At 43.4% G+C, this 19,356-nt stretch overlaps 1 long non-coding RNA gene across 1 annotated transcript; it reads right to left on the bottom strand.

Moving 5' to 3' along the window:
- Positions 1 to 10,510: 10,510 nt before the first annotated feature.
- On the bottom strand, positions 10,511 to 18,990 carry LOC122678985. Its single transcript, XR_006336305.1, has 3 exons — positions 18,755 to 18,990; positions 16,039 to 16,247; positions 10,511 to 10,721 (listed from the first exon to the last, which is right to left on the bottom strand). It is a non-coding gene; the product is annotated as an uncharacterized LOC122678985 (long non-coding RNA).
- Positions 18,991 to 19,356: the final 366 nt, after the last annotated feature.

The following is a 19,356-nucleotide window of genomic DNA, read 5'->3' as shown; positions in this document are numbered from 1 at the left end:
CTGACATGGGTTTAATCCCTGGGTCAGGAAAATCCCCTGGAGGAGGAGCAATCCCCTGGCAACCCACTCCAGTATTCTTGCCTGGAAAATCCCATGGACAGAGGAGCCTGGTAGGCTACAGTCCATAGGGTCGCACAGAGTCGGCCATGACTGAAGTGACTTAGTACACACACATTCAATTACATTGGGTCATAGATGATGGCTCAGTGGTAAAGAGTCCACCTTCAATGCAGGAGATGTAGGTTGGATCCCTGGGTCAGGAATATCTCCTGGAGAAGGAAATAGCAATCCACTCCAGTATTTCTTGGCTGGGGAAATCCATGGACAAAGAAGCCTGAGGGACTAAAGTCCAGGGGGGTCACAAGAGTCGGACACAACTTAATGACTAAACCACCAGAACTATAAAAAAATATATATATATACATACATATACACACACACTCATTTAATCCTCCCAACACACACACACACACACACACACACACACATATAAGACAACACACTGAGGAAAGATTTTTAGTTTACAGATAAGAAATATGATGCAGAGTTCTTATATCTGACATATCAGAGAAACTCTCAGCTGAACAATTTTCTCAACCATATTGCCTACAAGTTCTTAAAAACTATGAAGAGACACATACATTTGAGAATGCATTTTAAAAATTCTAAGAAATAATATTTTATGATGATTCTTACTTTTCTGTCCTACTTTTGTTTCTTATGCATATGAGGGTGCAGGAGGGAGAAAGCAAAGGGATCTGGTTTTGTTTTCCTGCTTTCTCCTAAAACTGTGTTCTGACTCTGGCTTGAAAGTCCAGAAGCAGGCTGGGAAGGTCCCCACCCAGGCATCACCCTGGGCAAATCATTTCTCTTGTGTCTGATTTCCACACCTACAAAAGGTGGATAAATAATACTGACCCCACTAGGAGTTTGGAGATTTAATTAACGCTTTCAAAGCACTTTGAGATTGGAGATGAAAGGGTCGTTTTCAGAAACTGTTAGTGTCAGCAGCACCTAGGAGCACTTGGTCTCCCAGGAAGTATAATCAGGGTGAGGGACCACAGCGCAGGCATCTCCTGGGCTGCGCTCTTCTCCTTAAGAAGCTGTACTGGGCTTTTCACTGTTTCCTAAACCTGGCATTCTTGCCACGAGGTCACTGTCCACACCAGTTCCCTCCCTCCCCTTCACATATTGCAACTCTCCAGGAACACTTCATCCCTATCTGCTCTGCCATCTCCCTTAACCAGTCATTCACTCATTTATTCATTCATTCATTCAACAAAGTTTCATTGAATGCCTACTGTGGCACTGGGAACCCTGTTAAAGATTCATGTCCCCATACAACAGAAGTGGAGATTGAGGCTCAGATAGGTTATACAATCCATCCAAGATCACACGGCCAGTTAGTGACCAAACCAGGATCGAAATTCACATCTCCCAGGCTCCAAATCCCATAGCATTTCTTTTACTTTATGCCACCTCCTACCACAAAGTAAAGTACATGGTCCAACAGGGAAAGAATTCTGACTCACCTAATTATAATTTTCAAGCTCAGTACAAACCAGGTGGCTAAATCTCACACATGGGCTGTCCTTGACATTCCTTTCATGACTAGGTCCCTTCCCATCATGTCACCAAGGGAGTGACTTGAGGTTGGAGACAAAGGAAAGCAAAGTACCTCATTCTAAGAAAAACAAAAACTGCTCACTCTACATGCTCCATTTCACAATCCCCCTGGCCAATGCTGCTTCCAATCAGATTGTCACTGCTGAGTTCCTCTCAAATGAAAACTCCAGAGACTCCATGCTCTCTCATTTTTGATGCCAGAAAGAAAATACAGGGCTGTAGGTAGTGATGTGGGCTTTGAACAGACCAATAAGAGATTCCTGCCTTGTCTCTTATTGACTGCAAGACCTTGGGCAGATTAGTAAAATTCCTTAGAACTCAGTTTCCTCATCTGCCAAATGGGCACAATGATGGAGCTTGGCACCCTCCCATGGCCATACAGCAAGTATCTCAAAAAGTCATATAAAGGAGCCAGGCCTGGAGTCTAATTTCAGGTGTTGTCCTCAAAAATGCACACAGGGCTCCCTGTCCAAAATGTCCAACTACCTCGCATCGTACAACTTGGCTCTGACACTTCTGCCCTACGAGTATTAGGCCACAGACAGCTTTGTCAAGGTACTGTGGAATTCTGCACGTGGATCCATTCTGACTTCTCTTCCTCTCCCTGGAGCTCAGTGAAGTTCAGCTGTTACTTGCCATCTTTTAGAAAACTGTTGAGACAGTTAATCATTGCACCAGTCACCTGGGACACAGGCTGTCCAGGAGGCAGAGGACAAAGGTTTGTGGTCAGCGTGCAAGAGAAGCTAAGTTTCCCTCAGACTCATAAAGAGCTCTTGAACAAGAGGCTGCTAGTGAGGGGCATTTGGCCATTAAGAAGTTTGGGTTGGTCACCTTTTGAAAATTAGATTTTACAATGAAAATTCAATTTCTGGCTTCTCTTGACACATTGGAAATATCTGGAAAATGTGGGTCTATATTCTGGCACGGCAGCATTCAGTGGGGGCTGAGGAACCTCGGCTATCCACTTCTCCCTGCTCCAACCTCAGGTAGAGCACACCACAGTGGAAACCACTGCCTCACTCCTGTGTATTTCCTGTTTTGTTTTGTTTTTTGGTTTTGCATTCTTCTTGTCATGCAAAGTCTTTCAAGCCTGGTAAGCAATGCAATGTATGGGGCTGCGCCAGAGCTAAAGATCCTGCCTGCCAGTGCAGGAGACATAAGAGATGTGGATTCAGTCCCTGGGTCAGGAAGATCCCCTGGAGGAGACATGGCAACCCACTCCAGTATTCTTGCCTAGAGAATCCCATGGACAGAGAAGACTAGCAGGCTATAGTCCATAGCGTCGCAAAGAGTCGGACACAGCTGAAGTGACTTAGCATAGCACACACAGCACATGCGATGAACACTTACAGAGCATCGGATTAATTGCATTTCAAGCCCCTAGTAATCATCACACTGGGCCATAAGCCTCAGGAGTTGCCCATCTTCTCCCCTCCACTCACCCAGGCAGCAAGACCAGAAGATGGCCAAGTGATAATCCTGCTATTTTGGTGCTGAGAAGCAAAAATCAGGAGGATGTGAGACTCTGGGATGCTGGGAGTTGAAACCTCTCCAACTGCATTCTGCACAGTCTCCAGACCATGAGGGTACCCAGGACTCTGTGAGACGGCACACAAGAAACCACCGGATCATGTATATTTCTTGCCTAGGCTTGGCAGTCATTTGTTTTCTAGGCCTAACTGAACAGTATCTGGAACTTAGAACATACTGCTGCTTCTGCCTGGAAGTCCCTTCCCACCCTAACACTCTTTCTCAGCCACACTGACTCCTACTTAGGACTCCTACTCACCCTTTAAGACAAACTTGTTGATCACCTCCTCCAGGAAGCCTTTCCTGATGGCCACCTCCACTCTTACCTGCCTGGGTTCCTGAGTGTTTCTGTTATCTACTGCTGCATAAGTAATGCCTTGAAACAATAATAAACACTTATTATCTCCCAGTTTTAATGGGTCAGGAATTTGGAAGCAGCTTGCCTAGATGATTCCAAATCAGAATCAGGCTGCAATCATCTGAAGGCTTGACTGGAACAAGGTTTGCTTCCCAGATGACTCATTCATGTTAGGCAAATTGGTACTGGCTGTTGACTGGAGAAGTCAATTTCTCACCATGTGAACTATCTATAGGACTATGTACGTGTCCTCATGACCATGACGTGGCAGCTGGGTTTTACTAGAGAGAGTGATTTCAAAAACAAGGCAAAAACCACAGAGTTTTTTTTCTGATCTTGCCTTGTAAGTCATGTGCCATCATTTCTATAATATCATGGTTTTTGTTGTTTTTTTTTTTGGGGGGGGGTGTACCACGTAACATGTGGTATCTTAGTTCCTTGACCAGGGAGTGAACCTGCACTCACTGCAAAGGAAGAGTGGAGTCTTAACCACTGGACCACCAGAGAAGTCCCTATAATATCATTTATGCCTCTCGGGTCAGCCTTCTCACAGGAGAGGGGTCCGCATATCAAATATGAGGACCTCTGGGGGTTGTCATGGAGGCTGGGTACCACAATGAGATCCATTTGGCTTTCTCTGTCCTGGCACTTTTCATGTAGTATTAAAGTATATTATTGCCTTATAGAGCTCTCCCAGGAAAACTATGACTTATTAAAGGATTATCTCTTGGAACCTGATATTCCCTGTGCTGGTAAATAGTAACTATAAGCTTGCTGAGGACAGAAGTCTTTGTCTCTTTTATTTCCTGATAAAGCTCTGTCACCCACAGCACCATAGATGCTCAAAACATAATCATCAGTGTGAACAAATGGATGAACCAATTTACTGGTACCCCCAAGTCTAGATGTCAGAAAATCTGCCATGCTATTTTAAATCAGAGATTAAGAAAATTCAAGATTCTATTTCAGTTTCCAGAGAACATTCTAGAGATGCTCAGAGGTGGATCAATGCATAAGCATTTGTTCAGGACACAAAATGAGATCATAGATCAGAGACCTAGCTCTGTGCTCAGCATGCAGGGGCCGTCTGCCCAGACTAGGCTCCTTTCTGTCACCTGTCACCACCTGAACAGGGATGACCCTCCACCCAGCTGCAGGAACCCCCATCACTCCTACAGTGTGATGTTCAAGTGCATGAACTCACTGAGGATGACTGGGGGTCAATCCCCAACTTCCCTCCTGATGACCTAAAGGAACTTCAGCAAATTATTGAGCCTCTCTGTACCTCGACTTTCTCATCTGTAAAATAGGAATTGAAACAGGTGCCTTCTCACACATTTGAGGTGAGGACTGAGTGAGATCATGTGATCATGTGTTTCCTTTAGCACCATGCCTGGCGCAATTAGAAGCAGCATTTAATAAATGCCAAATATCATCTTTATTCAGCACTGACACAGCATGTGACGGACTGTATTAAAAACATCAAAAAGACAGATTTAATAAACAAACAAGGTTCTTAATGGCCACATGAGTGTGGATTAGAGCATTGAATCTATTCTAGCTCCTGCTGACTGGTTAACATGTCAGCTATGCGTGTGTGCTAAGTCACTTCGGTCGTGTCTGACTCTTTGTGACCCCAGAGACGGTAGCCCGCCAGTCTCCTCTGTCCATGAGACTCTCCAGGCAAGAAAACTGGAGTGGGTTGCTACTTCCTTTTCCAGGGGATCTTCCCGACCCAAGGGTTGAACCCACATCTGCTGTGTCTCCTATATTGGCAGGCGGATTCTTTACCACTGGCATCACCTGGGAAGCTCCAATATGCCAGCTAGGCATCCTCAAATATAAAATCACTTTACCTACCTTTCATTTAAAGGAAGGGGGGGAAATCAATGAATTTTTGTTTTCCTCTCTTATCCTTTGCTTACTTAAATGCCAAAGAAGGTTATTGTGCAAAACACTATGGTGTGACCTCTAAATGATCACCAGCCTCTTTGTGTAGCCAATATCAGCACAGAAAGGTTCTGAAAGGATTTATTTTATCAAAATCTTTTTTGCTGTCCCAGATCTGACCCTAAACATAAATACTGGCAGCCTGGTTGGCATATAAAAGGCCCGGTTGACCCACTGACCCAGTTTACAGAGATAGCACCACACAGAACCACTTTAGCACTGGCTGCTGAGGAACCTCCTGGCCACACAAGCCTAAAGCTTCTCATTCATTCACTCTGATTAGTCCTGGAAAACCCAACATCCAAGGGCTCTGGACTCAGAGATGCTCATAAGCTGTGCCAACACTCAGCTCTGTCCAGGGCTGACTTGACTCTTGTATATTATGAACAAAGAGTAACAGAGGTGTTTCTGATGTTCCTAAGAGAAGTGGCTGATAGTACTGCTTCTAGATCCAATGAGAAAGCCCACCTGAGTCAGCGCCAAGATCCACCTCTTCCCAGTAACAGAGCAGATCTTCTGTATGGAGCCAACATCCATCTTTTTTTCTGTTGCCCTTGTCTACTGTGCTATTCCTGCTGAGTAGAATAGAAAAGCAAAGAATCTCACCCAGCACAACTCATCCCCACAGGAACAGGAGGCTAAGATAACGGGTAATGTGGGCTGAGCCCCAAAGATCACCCTAAAAATAGCATCTCAGTCCTACCACCTCATCTCATCTGGAAGTTGACTGTCAGGTAATCCCAGCTTCTCTGTCTTGACTCTTATTGAAGCTCAGAGTCCCAGTGTCACTGAAGGAATCACAGCCAGTCTGACTTCTGGCAACTTCCAGCTGACAAAGAGCTATCCCGTGTTGTGAATTCACTTGATCCCATGACCACTCACTCAAGTATGTGTGACAGCCCCAGTGTACAGACGGACACATGGAGCTCTTGTGAGACAAAGTAGCTTGCCCAAGGCCATGTGGTTAACAAACAGCAAATTCATGAGGTCAAACCAAGTTTATCCATCCTAGACCTTATAGTGTGACACATGGTTACATGTGTGGGCTCTAGAGCTGGCTTCCCTGGGATCAAATTTGAGTTCTTCTCTCAAGCCTCCTCATCCCTACATCTCTTCATTTGGTTCTTGCTGAGTTGTATCTTTTATAATAAACCAGTAAATGCAAAAGGAAAAGAAACATTTATTTAATACGTGAATGGAGGAAAGGAGGGAGAGAGGACAAGAGGAACAAAGGAAGGAAGGAAAGAAAGAGAAGGAGGGGACATCATTGCTCAGGTAAGCAGTAACACTATAAAATAATAATAGTAGTCATGTGTTGAGAATCAACATTTCAGAACCTTTACATCCATTCATTATCTCATTTAATCTTCACAGTGATCCTGGAATATAAGAATGAGAAACCCCATTTGACAGATGAGGACCCCAGAGGCTAGGTAACAAGCTAGCATCCTTTAGCTAGTCAGAGGCATTGCTTGGGTCCACACTTGGGTCTTACTGACTTTCTCCAAAGACAGCTAGCAGCTACCCACTGGTATTGACCTGGGTGAAATCTGTATATCTCTACCTGAAAGAGTTCATAAAAGTTGGTTAAACCCGTTGAACATCTGAACACCCTTCTTTCTAGTTGATCGTTCATTCCTTAAATATTTTCCCTACCTTAAAAGGATGACAGGTTCATTAAGCTGTGAGATAATATCTGTTCATTAATGTGTGCTAAATTGCCATGCAATTTCTATTGAATTAAGTTACATATTCAATGAATAAGCAAATAATTCATCAAGACTAATGTGACTTCTGTGAATGCCAAAGCAAGATTTGGGCCATTTACTTATCAAATGCTGATTTCTTAAAAAAACTCACAATGAAATAATAAATAATCAGCTCGCAAGTTTCATTTGGTATTCTGGTTCAATCAGGAACATATGCATAGTACCAGGGACCCTCATTGGCTTCCAAATAAGGTGGCACTCAGAAATATGAGCCCATTCATTTTCATTCAGCTGTGTGATTACAGGCTAAGACTGTAGAGCTAAAACACACATACATAACCAAGCACAGCATCCAGGCTGCTTGGTGGGAACCATAGGCAAGGGCAGTGAAAAGTATTCAAGCAAATGTGGTATTTTATGGGATCTGCCTGACCTGAGCACCAGCAAACTGAGATGGGGAACAACAGGGGTGCCCACCTGCTCTGGAGTTCTCCAAGTGTGGTCCCAAGATCAGCGGCAGCTGCATCAACTGGGAACTTAATAGAAACTCAAACCTCAGGTCCCACCCTAGACCTTCTGACTCAGAAACTCTGGGGGTGGGGTGATTCCTCCAGGTGACTCTGATACAGCAAATGTTTGAACCACCAGCCAACCTGTAAAAAAATACCAGAAGAGCATGGGGTTTCCCCTTATGTAGATCTAGGTTTGAATCCTGATGGCTACACACGAGTTGCATAGCTGTGGGCTGGCTATTTAACTTTTCAGAGCTTTATTTTTATCTTTTTTTTTTTTTTAAGGTTAAAATACAAATGTGACCTCCTTCCGAACCTTACTGGTGGGTCCATGGAGATGACACGGGCAATGGGAACACAGGGAGCCCTGGCCTTCTCTCTTGTGTTGGGATGTCTTGGAAGATTCAGCATCATCTCTCTCCCCGCGGAGTTCACCTCCTGGCTGCATAAAGGGAGCCGGGCTCGTTTCCCAGCTTGCCTTTCCTTGTGTGGTTCCCGGGGAGAGAAGGCCAGTGAGAGAACCGACCCTGGAAAGCACAAGGGAGGAGGGACTGTTCGCTTCGGAGGAGGGAGTATCTCTGTGAGATTCGCAGCAGCTTCCCAGAGGGTTCCTGAGAACACCCGCTTTCCTGCTGTAGCCCGGGAACTTCGGGTGGTCGCTTCCCAGACACACTTGGGAATGAGAGCTCATGAGAAACTTTTGGCTGCTTCAGGCTAAGACCAGCCCTAGGAGTTTTCCTCCTCTGGCTGTTCCAACAGTCTTACAAGCCCCTAATACCTTTTAGTAAAACCCTTATTCCCTAGAATCTACAGAGTAGTTCTTGTTCTCCCAACCAAGCCCTGATTTATTCACAGCTCTTGGGTTGGCCGATAAGTTCATTCGGATCTTTCCGTAAGATGGTATGGGAAAAAACGAACAAATTTCTGGCCAATCCAACATTTCCCTCCCTGAGAAAAATCTTCCCATGATGAGCAGAAGGATTTCACTTCCTTCAGAATTGGAAGGCTCTCCTAATTACCTAAGGGGACCCCCCCACTCCCGCCAAAAGCATGCAGCCCCACCGCACACATGGAACATTCTTCCAAGAATCTAGTATGTTCACTGGCATGTTAAACTCATATTTCTGGCCTTTTTTTTTTTTTTTTTGGTATTTTAAATAACTGTTTAAAGATTTTCTACACTTCTGAGTGTGATTTCACATCGTTGCAAGCCCCCTGCCCCCATGGAAACCAATCATCGTTCTTTATGCAAATCAATGGGGAAATATGATTCAATTAACAGAAACTGGCTTAACAGTCATCAGCAAGGGCTTGTTTTTTTAATTTGACTTTTAATGTTTTTATAATGTCAGATAAGCCATTTTTCTCCCCTCTTCCAGAAAATGATTCTAAATATAAAAGGCAAAATAATAATGAAACCTCAAATAGGTGAAGCATTGGCAGCACTTCAAAGCCCTGTGATCTTTACCTCCGGCTGTCAGGTATTCTCAGCCTCACACGGAGGAAGCCACTGAGGCACAGAGAAGGCATGAGCATGACATTAGGTCACACAGCGTGTGAGAGGAAGCATGATAAGAGTACTTCAGTTCCCCGAATACCCCCAGGAAATCCCAAGTCCCTGTTGGTTGGAAATAAGTCTTTGATTAGATGCTAAGTAAATTATCAGTCCTTAGTAATAAATCCTTGATTAGCAGAATAGGTCCAGAACTGCAGAAGTGGGGCTTTCTCTCTCTCCCCCTCACTCTCTCTCTCTCTTTGGAATTTTACTCATGCAAATCTGAACATGGATTTGAGTTCTTTGGCTAAAAGGTCTTTCCCAGAACATGGGCTGGTTTCCAGACTTCTGTTTTCTAGTGAATATACTCACTGTTTTGGACTCCTTGGTTTTCCAAGGCCATGGCTACCTAATCTGGCTGTGGTAGGGACACCAATACACTAAATCAATGAAGTTCTGTAATGCAGAATGTTTTCCAAAATGAATTCATGGAGATGCTATCATTGAGAATATGGAGGAGAAGGGGATGTCCTAACCAAGGCATTGGTCACATTGATTGTCAAATTGGACACAGAAAATATATAGAGGTAAAAAAATGGAAGTCATAATATTCTAAAATGAAATCTTTAAACGAGATGCAAAAGATAATCAAAATAAGTGGCAAAAATCTGTAAGTAGCTTGTTTAAAACTCTGGTACAAAATTGAGTGTACACAAAGGATCAGTACCACCAGCTGGGCCACCAGGGAAGCCCAAGAATACTGGAGTGAGTAGCCTATCCCTTCTTCAGTGGATCTTCCCAACCCAGGAATTGAACTGGAGTCTCCTGCATTGCGGGCAGATTCTTGACCAGCTGAGCTACCCGGGAAGCCCAAAAGCCCAAAAATACTGGAGTGGGTAGCCTATCCCTTCTTCAGGGGATCTTCCCAACCCAGGGATCAGACCCAGGTCTCCCACACTGCAGGTGGATCCTTGATCAGCCAAGCTACCAGGGAAGCCCACCACCCAGAAAATGATGGCTTTTCTCTTCCAGGATGAGCTGGTCCCTCCAGGTCACCCTTTTGATCAGGACCTAAAATGACCCCACAGACAGTCTCTCCCTGGTCCATAGGAAGTATAGAGACTGACAGAGGATCCCGGGAGATTTCTTTCAGGAGAGCTATTCCCCTTCCCAATGGGAGGTTTGATTTGCTGTCTTAGCTATCCTTTGCTGTAGGTTATACCATGCTGTAGGTTATATATCCTTTGCTGTAGGTTATTTTGAGCTGAGGGCTCAAAATCACCATAATGGTTGGTGATCGCTCATGGTTCTGTGCATGAGGATTTAAGTCAGCTCTGGCTCAGGATCTCCTGTGGCTGCAGTCAAATGTCACCCAGGGCTGCACCATCCAAAGTTTCCGCTCTACTGGAGCCGAAGGACCCTCTCCAAGGCAGTCACTCATGTGGCTGGCAAGTTGGCTCCAACTTCTGGCCAGGTCTTTTCTGTAATGTCATCACCATAGGGCATCTTGAGTGTCCTGACAGCATGGTAGCTGGCTTCCCCTGGAGAAAGAAAACCAAGGGATCAAAGACCTACCCTTGGATGTCACACCCACGACTTCCACCGTATTCTCTTGGTCATACAAGTCAGTCCTAGTTCTGCACCAGAGGGTGAAAAACAAGAAGCTAGCATCCTTAAGCGCCATCTTGAAGGCAGCCAGCACTCAGCACACGGCGCATGACTTTTGCTGAGAAATCTAAAAGGGAAAAGGCTGATGAAGCAGTAGCGTCAGCAAGTGTTGGGTAGAGGATGTGGGTTTCCCATGGACCAGATGTGGACCTCTCTGTGAAAGAGCCCTGCTGAGGAGTCAGATTAGAAACGTGATGAAATATAACGGGGTTATATTCATCAGGACAGGCTTCACGCAGGGCTCTCAGAAGGGCCCCACACTTGGGTTTAATGCTCAGCTACTGTCATTTTGAAATTCTGAATACTTTTTTTAACAAACAGACTGATGCTTTCATTTTGCACTGGGCCCCACAAATTATGTAGCTGGTCCTGAGGAGAGGCTAAGGAAGAAGATAAACATCCATGGACATAAAGATGCCATTGCTCTGTCCAGGAAGTATGGGTGAGAGATCCCCAGTGACATGGTTCCCTGAAGAACCCATGAAAGCATCTCCAAAAGAGTCAGTCCTAAACTGCTGAGAAATCTGAAAAGGTTTCTAATGGATAGATTTCTGTTTTAGCCCACTGTTGTTGTTCAGTCACTAAGTCATGTTTGACTTTTTGCAACCCCATGGACTGCAGCACGCCAGGCTCCCTTGTCCTTCACTCTCTCCTGGGGTTTGCTCAAATGCATGTCCATTGAGTTTTAGCCTGAATACCTCCAAAAAGCATAGCTTAAGACAAGGGCTTGCAGGCAAGTAGTCCATTTGAGGAAATGACCGCCAAATACAGGTTTGGGAGTTCAGAAAGATCACAGCATGGGGAGGAGGAAATTATGGTCCATGGTTGCTTCATTGAGCTCACGTCTCTAGGCAACCAGAGCTCTGTCTCCCTAGGAACCATCCCAGAGGTTTGTAGGGTGCTCCTCGGATCAACCTCCTAAGACATAGAAAAGGGGAGCACTAGTCCATCAGGAGCCACCCCCACTGATCGAGGATTGCCCCACTGGGTTCTCATCCCCTGTGCATACATCAGAAAGGCTGAGCGGAGTCCTTCAGCATCCTGGACAGTAACAGCAAAGAAACTCTGGGACCAGAAGCAAAGAATAAGCTTGTGTCTCCAAGTTGCTCCTACTTGTCACTGGTTGTTGAAGCAAAAGATGAAGTAACCTGTCAGGCTGAGGGGTTCACATGGCAGCTCATTGGTTTCCATGCAGCATCAGCAGAGTGAAAACCTTCCTGCCCTTCCCTGAATTCCAACACTAGAAGGCTCAGAAGCCTTGACAGGAAGACAAGGACCAGCAAAGGATTGGAGAAGCCAGTTCTCTACCCCTTCCCCAACTTCAGGCTTCCCTCTTGAGCTGGAGGAAAAGTAAAGTCTCAACTCTCATCAACTTAGAATTATATTGGGTGACTCCTACACTGTTGGTGGAAATGTAAATTCGTGCAGCCACTATGGAGAACAGTATGGAGGTTCCTTAGGAAACTAAAAATAGAGCTATCATGTGACCCTACAGTCTCACTCCTGGGCATATATCCAGAGAAAACACAATCCAAAGGATACATGCATCCCAATATTCATTGCAGCACTGTTTACAATAACCAAAACATGGAAGCAACCTAAATGTCCATTGACAGAGGAATGGATAGAGAAGATGTGGTCCGTATAGACAATGAAACATTACTCAGCCATTAAAGAGAATGAAAGAATGCCACTTGCAGCAACATGGATGGACCTAGAGAGTGCTGTACTGAGTGAAGTAAGTCAGACAGAGAAGGAGAAATACTGTATGGCATCCCTTACATGTGGAATCTAAAAAGAAATGATACAAATGAACTTACTTGCAAAACAGAAAGAGACCCACAGACTTAGAAAAAAACTTATGGTTGTCAGGGGGACGGGAGAGTTAGGAAGTTTGGGATGGTGATGTACACACTGATACATTTAAAACGGATAACCAGACAAAGACCTACTGTATAGCACATGGAACTCTGCCCAGTGTTACGTAGCAGCCTGGATGGGAGGGAAGTTTGGGAAAGAAAGTATACATGTATATATATGGCTGAGTCTCTTCACTGTTCCCCTGACACTATCACAACACTGTTAATCGGCTATATCCCCTATACAAAATGAAAAGCTCAAAACTAAAAAAGTAAGGAGAAAAAAAGCAGCAGCAACAGAAAAAAGTCATATTGGGTGAGACACTTTAATTCTTCCATCAAAATGCTGTTTGATGATAAAGTGAAGAGACACCAGGATAATCCTGGGGCCTGAGTTTTCTTCTAGGACCAGGAGGATTAGCAGGCTCCCAGAGTGGACTTAAAAGGATGGAGGGCAGGCCGAGCGAAGCTCCTTTGTGATCACCCCCAACGAGTCATGCTTGCTTAACCTAACAGAATATATTCAAAATATACTTGTACTGATGGTACTTGGGCAGAGCAAGAAAATGAAGTTAACAGGGGAAGTGTGTTGTTACAGGAGTCTCCTTTATACCACTGAAATGGAAACCAGAACCCGTGTCCCTTTCACAGCTTCCTGCTTTTCCATAGGCTGTTATCCTGCCTAAACCTCTCCTCCACCATTCTAGTTACCTCCCCTCTATCATATGTCAACTCAAGGGTCTCTTTCTGATGGTGAGGGGGGATGTGTATGGATATTTTTGTTTTTGTTATATCATCTTTTTCTGCCTAGAGCAAAAATATCCCAGGAAATCTTAAAACAAGGACAGAAATGACATAAATTAAAAGGTAATGAGAAGGAAAGATAGCAACTTAACAAAAGATAGGAAATTACAACAGAATCTAGAATGAATTCCTGTAGCTCTATGTACGCCTTCAGTTACTGACAGGTGCAATGGGGTGAGCCAAAACTTTGGTTCAAATTTCATCAACAACTGATCTGTAAATGGGCATCCAATCTCATCCCAATCAAGACAAAACTGAATCATTTCTCAGGAAAGAGATTTGTTCTTGATGCTGAGGCCAGTTGGTTGATTGCTCTCCCAGAGTTCCCATAAAGAGGACACACAATGCCCATGTGTTCAGTACCATTCTCGATAGCATCTTCTCACTAATGATTTTTTATAAGGCCCCTCCACCTGTAACAAAAACATCACAAGCAGAAAAGAATCTCAAGAGCCAGGGTGGTTGCCAGCACCTTCAGGCCACACTAACGCCCCTTCAGAGCCCTTACATTTCCTGTTGTAATCATTTCTACACCTATCTTTCTCTCTTTCAGTCTGTGAGCATCTTGAGTGTTAAAAACCATGTCTCACATATCCCTGTGCCACCACTGGCAAACATTTTGCTTCCTGTACATGCAAGGAACTCATACATATTTTCTGCGTAAGTGGGAAAATTACAAATTAGCACTGTCAGAGTATATGGGGCAACATTCAAGGCAGGAAACAAATAAATAGGTGTAGCTTAGTCTGGGGCTCTGGAGAAATTTGGCCTCTAAAATGTATGAAACCAGGTGGGAAGGAATAGTCTGAGTAAGGGAATCCGAATACAAAATGCAGAAATGATGGCTGCAAAATTTCTCAAAACTTGTGTCAACGTCTATGTTGGTTATTTATTTCTCATAGGAATGAGTGGCAAAAATTCTTTTGAAATAAAAATATCCTTTTGGTTGGTCTTGAGGCAACAGAGAAGGAAAAACTGCCCCGCGGTCTGCATCCCTCTTCATGTTAAGTGGATCTGTCCACTCAGCGTTTAGGATCATGTGCTAACCAATGGTATTTGACCTCCATTCCCTCAACAGACATTAAGTGAAGCCTATTCTTCTTAGCACAGAAGATAAAATGATAATCAAGACAAAGCCTTTGTCCCCAAGAGACCCGTGTCTATTTGAATCATTTTACTGATGAACAAGGTTTCTTCAAATCCTAGTTTGGCCTTTCATTTACCAAAAAAATTTACAATTCACTGCACACCTACGTCAAAACCCACACCTATCACACAGCGATCTTGTCAAAAAGACATGATGGAGTGAAAACCAGAGATGACGTGAATCCTCAGAGGATCATTAACCCTTGCTTTGTGGTCTCCTGCTCAAATCCTATATTTTCCCACAGCTCTATGAGAGACGCTTTCATTGCCCCTCTTGGGTGATCATGTTCTGGAAGATTCTTGAGATAAGGAATGAAAGAACTAAGAATGAGTTAAACAGCTACTTCATACTCAACTTTAATTGCAGAAAAAGCAAATCCTTTGCACCCCTCACTCAGATGGGACTGAATTCTCTTCCATGATGTCACATTGCTACCTCGCTATACTCCTTATGAGCTCAAAGGTGATATGTCATTTTCAGAGAGAAAGTTGGCCAATGTGCCCATCCCAACTCAAATGTGTATTATTAAAGAAATACTAAACAGAACCCAAAACCTAATCTAAGTGTGCTAAAAAAAAAAAAAAAATGAAAAAAAAAAAATGCTAGGCTGATTTAAAATATTCTGAGAACCAAAGCAACTACTCTCTTCCAAAAGCACTGGGGAAAAGATTGTTACACAAAGTCTCATTGCTGGCCAGTGAATATCTGAACAACGTATCTCACTATGAACATAATTTGAGAAGAGTGGCTCCTGTCTAAACCTCTATTTTTGGTTCACTCAAAAAAGAAAAAGAAAAAATTCTTTCAGCCTTAAGTTTCTCTGTCTCGGTCTCTAGTCTGAGGACCATATCCGTTTGAAGACTTCGGCAATTTCTGTGGAGCCATGTTTAAATTGGGTGAGTGAAAAACTAACTCTCTTTAATAAAAGTGGCATTGTTTTGCAGTCAGGTAATTCCAAGTGGGCTCACTTTTTACTTTCCATGGGAATAGTCCTTGAGGAAGAAAGGGCCTTTGTTGAGTTTTGTTTTGTTTTGAGAACAGTCAATTGGTTCTTTCTACCCTTCCTTCTGGGGCACCAATCTCTCCAAGAAAAACCACAAAGTTCAAGCAGAAGTAGTGAAAAAAAGAAAGAAAAGAAAGAATCTGTACTGTATGGAAACCCAATTTGTCATTATCTGGGGTTGTTTTATGTCATTATACCCACCCCCCCACCTTCCCTAGCCCATACCTGGCAGAGAGTCAGAGGACCCTCCTCACCCAAAACTCTTTGCTTTGTCCCTATTTCTGTACATAAGGATGTGTGGAGGTGAAACTTTGCTATATATGTCCTCTTTCTCAAGTAATCCTGCTTTCTGAGTTTCTGTATAAGTGACTTCTTACCTTCAAACTCACAGAAGTTCTTGTTTGGATTCAGAAAAGTGGTTGAGATTTCTAATTGTTCTCAATGGGTCCATTTATCAGTACAACTGTTTCAGTTTCTTCAAGACAAATGATTAGGTCCTCCATTCTTTATCAGCGTATTGCAGTGTATTCTTCAGGTGTGGACTCAACTTTGCCCTCCACTTCCAGCAGCCATTTCCAATCCATAACTAGGGTATAGAGAGTTTGAACACACACACACACATTTGTTCCAGGTTATTTTGGAAAGTTTATTACCTACCATTGACATCAAACCAACCACAAAAGACTCTGTTTTCTCAAAAAGGAAGCAATATTCTATATCTGAGTATGAATTGGGAATGGAGAAAAACAAAAGAAATGAATAAAACAGAGTGTGATAGGAAAAACTAGGCATTCTCAATAGCTGAGAAAGATAGAGAATAAAGCAGATGAAGTGCCTATAAAAGATCAGGGGCTTCCCAGGTGGTGCTAATGATAAAGAACTTGGCCGCCAATGCAGAAGACTTAAAAGATGCGGTTGGATCCCTGGGTGGGGAGGATCCCCTGGAGGAGAGAATGGCAACCTGCTCCAGTATTCCTGCCTGGAGAATCTCATGGACAGAGGAATCTGGAGGACTACAGTCCATGGGGTTACAAACAGTCGGACAGGACTGAAGCAGCTTAGAATGCACATGCCCAACTCAGAAATTGAGGTTCAGAAAGATGAGTAGTGGAAGGGACTGTTAAAAGGGAGGGGACATGTGTGTACCTGTGACTGATTCACGCTGATATACTGCAGAAAAGAAAGAAAGAAAGATAGCGCTAAGTTGTGTCCAACTTTTGCGATCCCATGAACTGTAGCCTGCCAGGCTCCTCTGCCCATGGGATTCTCCAGGCAAAAATACTGGAGTGGGTTGCCATTTCTTTCTCCAGGGAATCTTCCCGACCCAGGAATTGAACCCAGGTCTCCCACATTGCAGGCAGATGCTTTGTTGACTGAGCTATGTGGGAAGCATATATGGCAGAAGCCATCACAATATTGTAAAGTAATTATCCTCCAATTAAAAATAAAATAAAGAAAAAGGAGATGAGTAGCTTGCTGAATGTTATATAGGCAATAAGCGGTGGAACCTTGCAATAAGCCCAATCCTTTTCATTTAAAAAAAGATGATTTATTTATTTATTTGGTAGCATCAGGTCTGGTTGCATCATGCAGGATCTTTCACTACTTTATGCAGACTCAGTAGTTGTGGTACTTGGGTTTAGTTGCTCCCCAGCATGTGGGATTTTAGTTCCCCAACCAGGGATCAAACCTGAGTCCCCTGAATCGCAAGGTGGGTTGTTAACCACTGGACCACCAGGGAAGCCCCCAATCATTCCTTTTTATTAGCCAAGAGAGCAGTGGGACATAGTGGAAAGAACCCCAAGCTAGAAGTTCATGGATCTGCATTGTAGTCCCAGCTCTGCTCCAATAAGCCATCCCTCCAATGCCCCTCTTTCACAGTTTAACAACAGAATGAATTGGACAAGACATTCTGTGGCTCCAAGAGCAATGCGAGAGATTCTACTGTAGACAGCACATGCACAATAAATATTTACTGAATTAGTTCTCGACTAGCTGATTACTGAGGCGCTTGGCAAGGTAACAACCTAATATCTGCAGCATGAGGACATGGATATCAGAAAAGACCACAGTTACATACTTCACTTTAAATTATTTGATCAAAAATTATCTCTTTAAATGCTTGATCCCTGGTTGGGGAAATAAAATCCCACAAGCTGTGGAACAACTAAACCCAAGCACAGAAACTTCCCTCCTGGCAAGTTTCCTGAGAGTAGGGGTTTTGACTGGCTCATGGCTGTGGCCCAAGATGGAGAAGAGTAACTGGCACATAGATGGTGCTCAATAAAATGAACAAATGAGTGAATGAATACACTAAGACTTCACAGAGCAAACCAGGGAAAGTTTATAAAGGCAGGAGCATTTGACCAGAATCGAGAAAGATCCTTAGAATTTCAAAAGTGAAACAAAAAATTTGTTTCAGCACTCACCATGTGTGAGCAATATTACAATGGATTGTTGACCAAAGGACTAAAGTGAGAAAACAGTCCAGGAAATAGATTGGAAGAGTCAGATTTAGAGAGCTATGAATGGGACAAGAAGTAGTATATAACAGCTACCTACTGTGGCATAGAAACCAGCCAAAATGTAGTGCCTTAGAAAAAAAAAAAGAGTAACTTCATGGCGGAGAAACCTGGCAAACACTCCTTTAACAAGTGTCAAGGTTAACATCATCAGTGTTGTCAAGTGGATCTCATGATAAGAACACTTCTGCAGTGTTTTAAAAAATTCATAGCCCCAGTTTAATTGTGAAAAAAAAAAAAATCAGACAAACCCAAACTGAGATACCATATACAAAACTCCCAACTAGTACCCCCTCTAAACCTCAAAGTCATGAAAACTAGGAAGACTGAAAAACTGTCACAGATTGGAGGTAAGTAAGGAAATACATTAACAAAATGAATTTTGGTGTCTTGTTTTGAACCCTAGAATAGAAAACAGATATTAGTGGAAAAACTTGCAAGATCTAAATGATATCAACAGTTCTGTTCAGAGTGATATGCTAATGTTGGTGTCAGTTTTCACAAATGTACCACAATAATGTATAAGATGGTAATATTAGTGGAAATTGAAGCTAGGTGACAGGCATATTACCTTTTCAACTCTTTCAAAAATTTTAAATTGTTCCAGAATAAAAAGGTTATTTCAAAAATGGAAAGTTTTCAAACAACCACCATTCATTTAGTGCACAATTGTGTGGGTAGGCAGTTTAGGCTGGGCTCAGCTGAGTGGTTCTTCTAGTATTGGCTGGATTCAGTCATGCATACAGTCCACTGTAGCTCAAGAAGGCAGCTCTGCCTCTAAGGCTTCGCTGGCTTTGGGCAGAGGCATCTTGCCTCTGTTCCATCTAATCTCCCGTCCTCCAACACCATAGCGTGAGTTTGTCTTCATGGCATGGGGTGTCCAAGACGGAATAAATAGTAGTGCACAAAGCTTCTTGAGACCTAGAGTTGAAAGCAGCACACCATCAACTCCATCTTGTTTTAATGGCTAAAGCAGGTAATAGGGCCAGCCTAGATCCATGGGAGAAGAAACAGACATTATCACTTGATTAGGAGCTGTACCAGCATAGTGTAAATGCATTAATTCCTGTCATTTCTACAACCCGTCTTACAAGTGGTGTCATTTTATTTCATCCTTCTTGATCCTTAAAGCACTTATGTGTGGTCAAGAAAAGTTCAGTGAAATAGTTTCCT

Source organism: Cervus elaphus, chromosome 21, assembly GCF_910594005.1.
Source record: "Cervus elaphus chromosome 21, mCerEla1.1, whole genome shotgun sequence".
NCBI lineage: Eukaryota > Metazoa > Chordata > Mammalia > Artiodactyla > Cervidae > Cervus > Cervus elaphus.
Note: the sequence above shows the minus strand (reverse complement) of the source record. Positions and strands in the feature narration are given on the sequence as shown.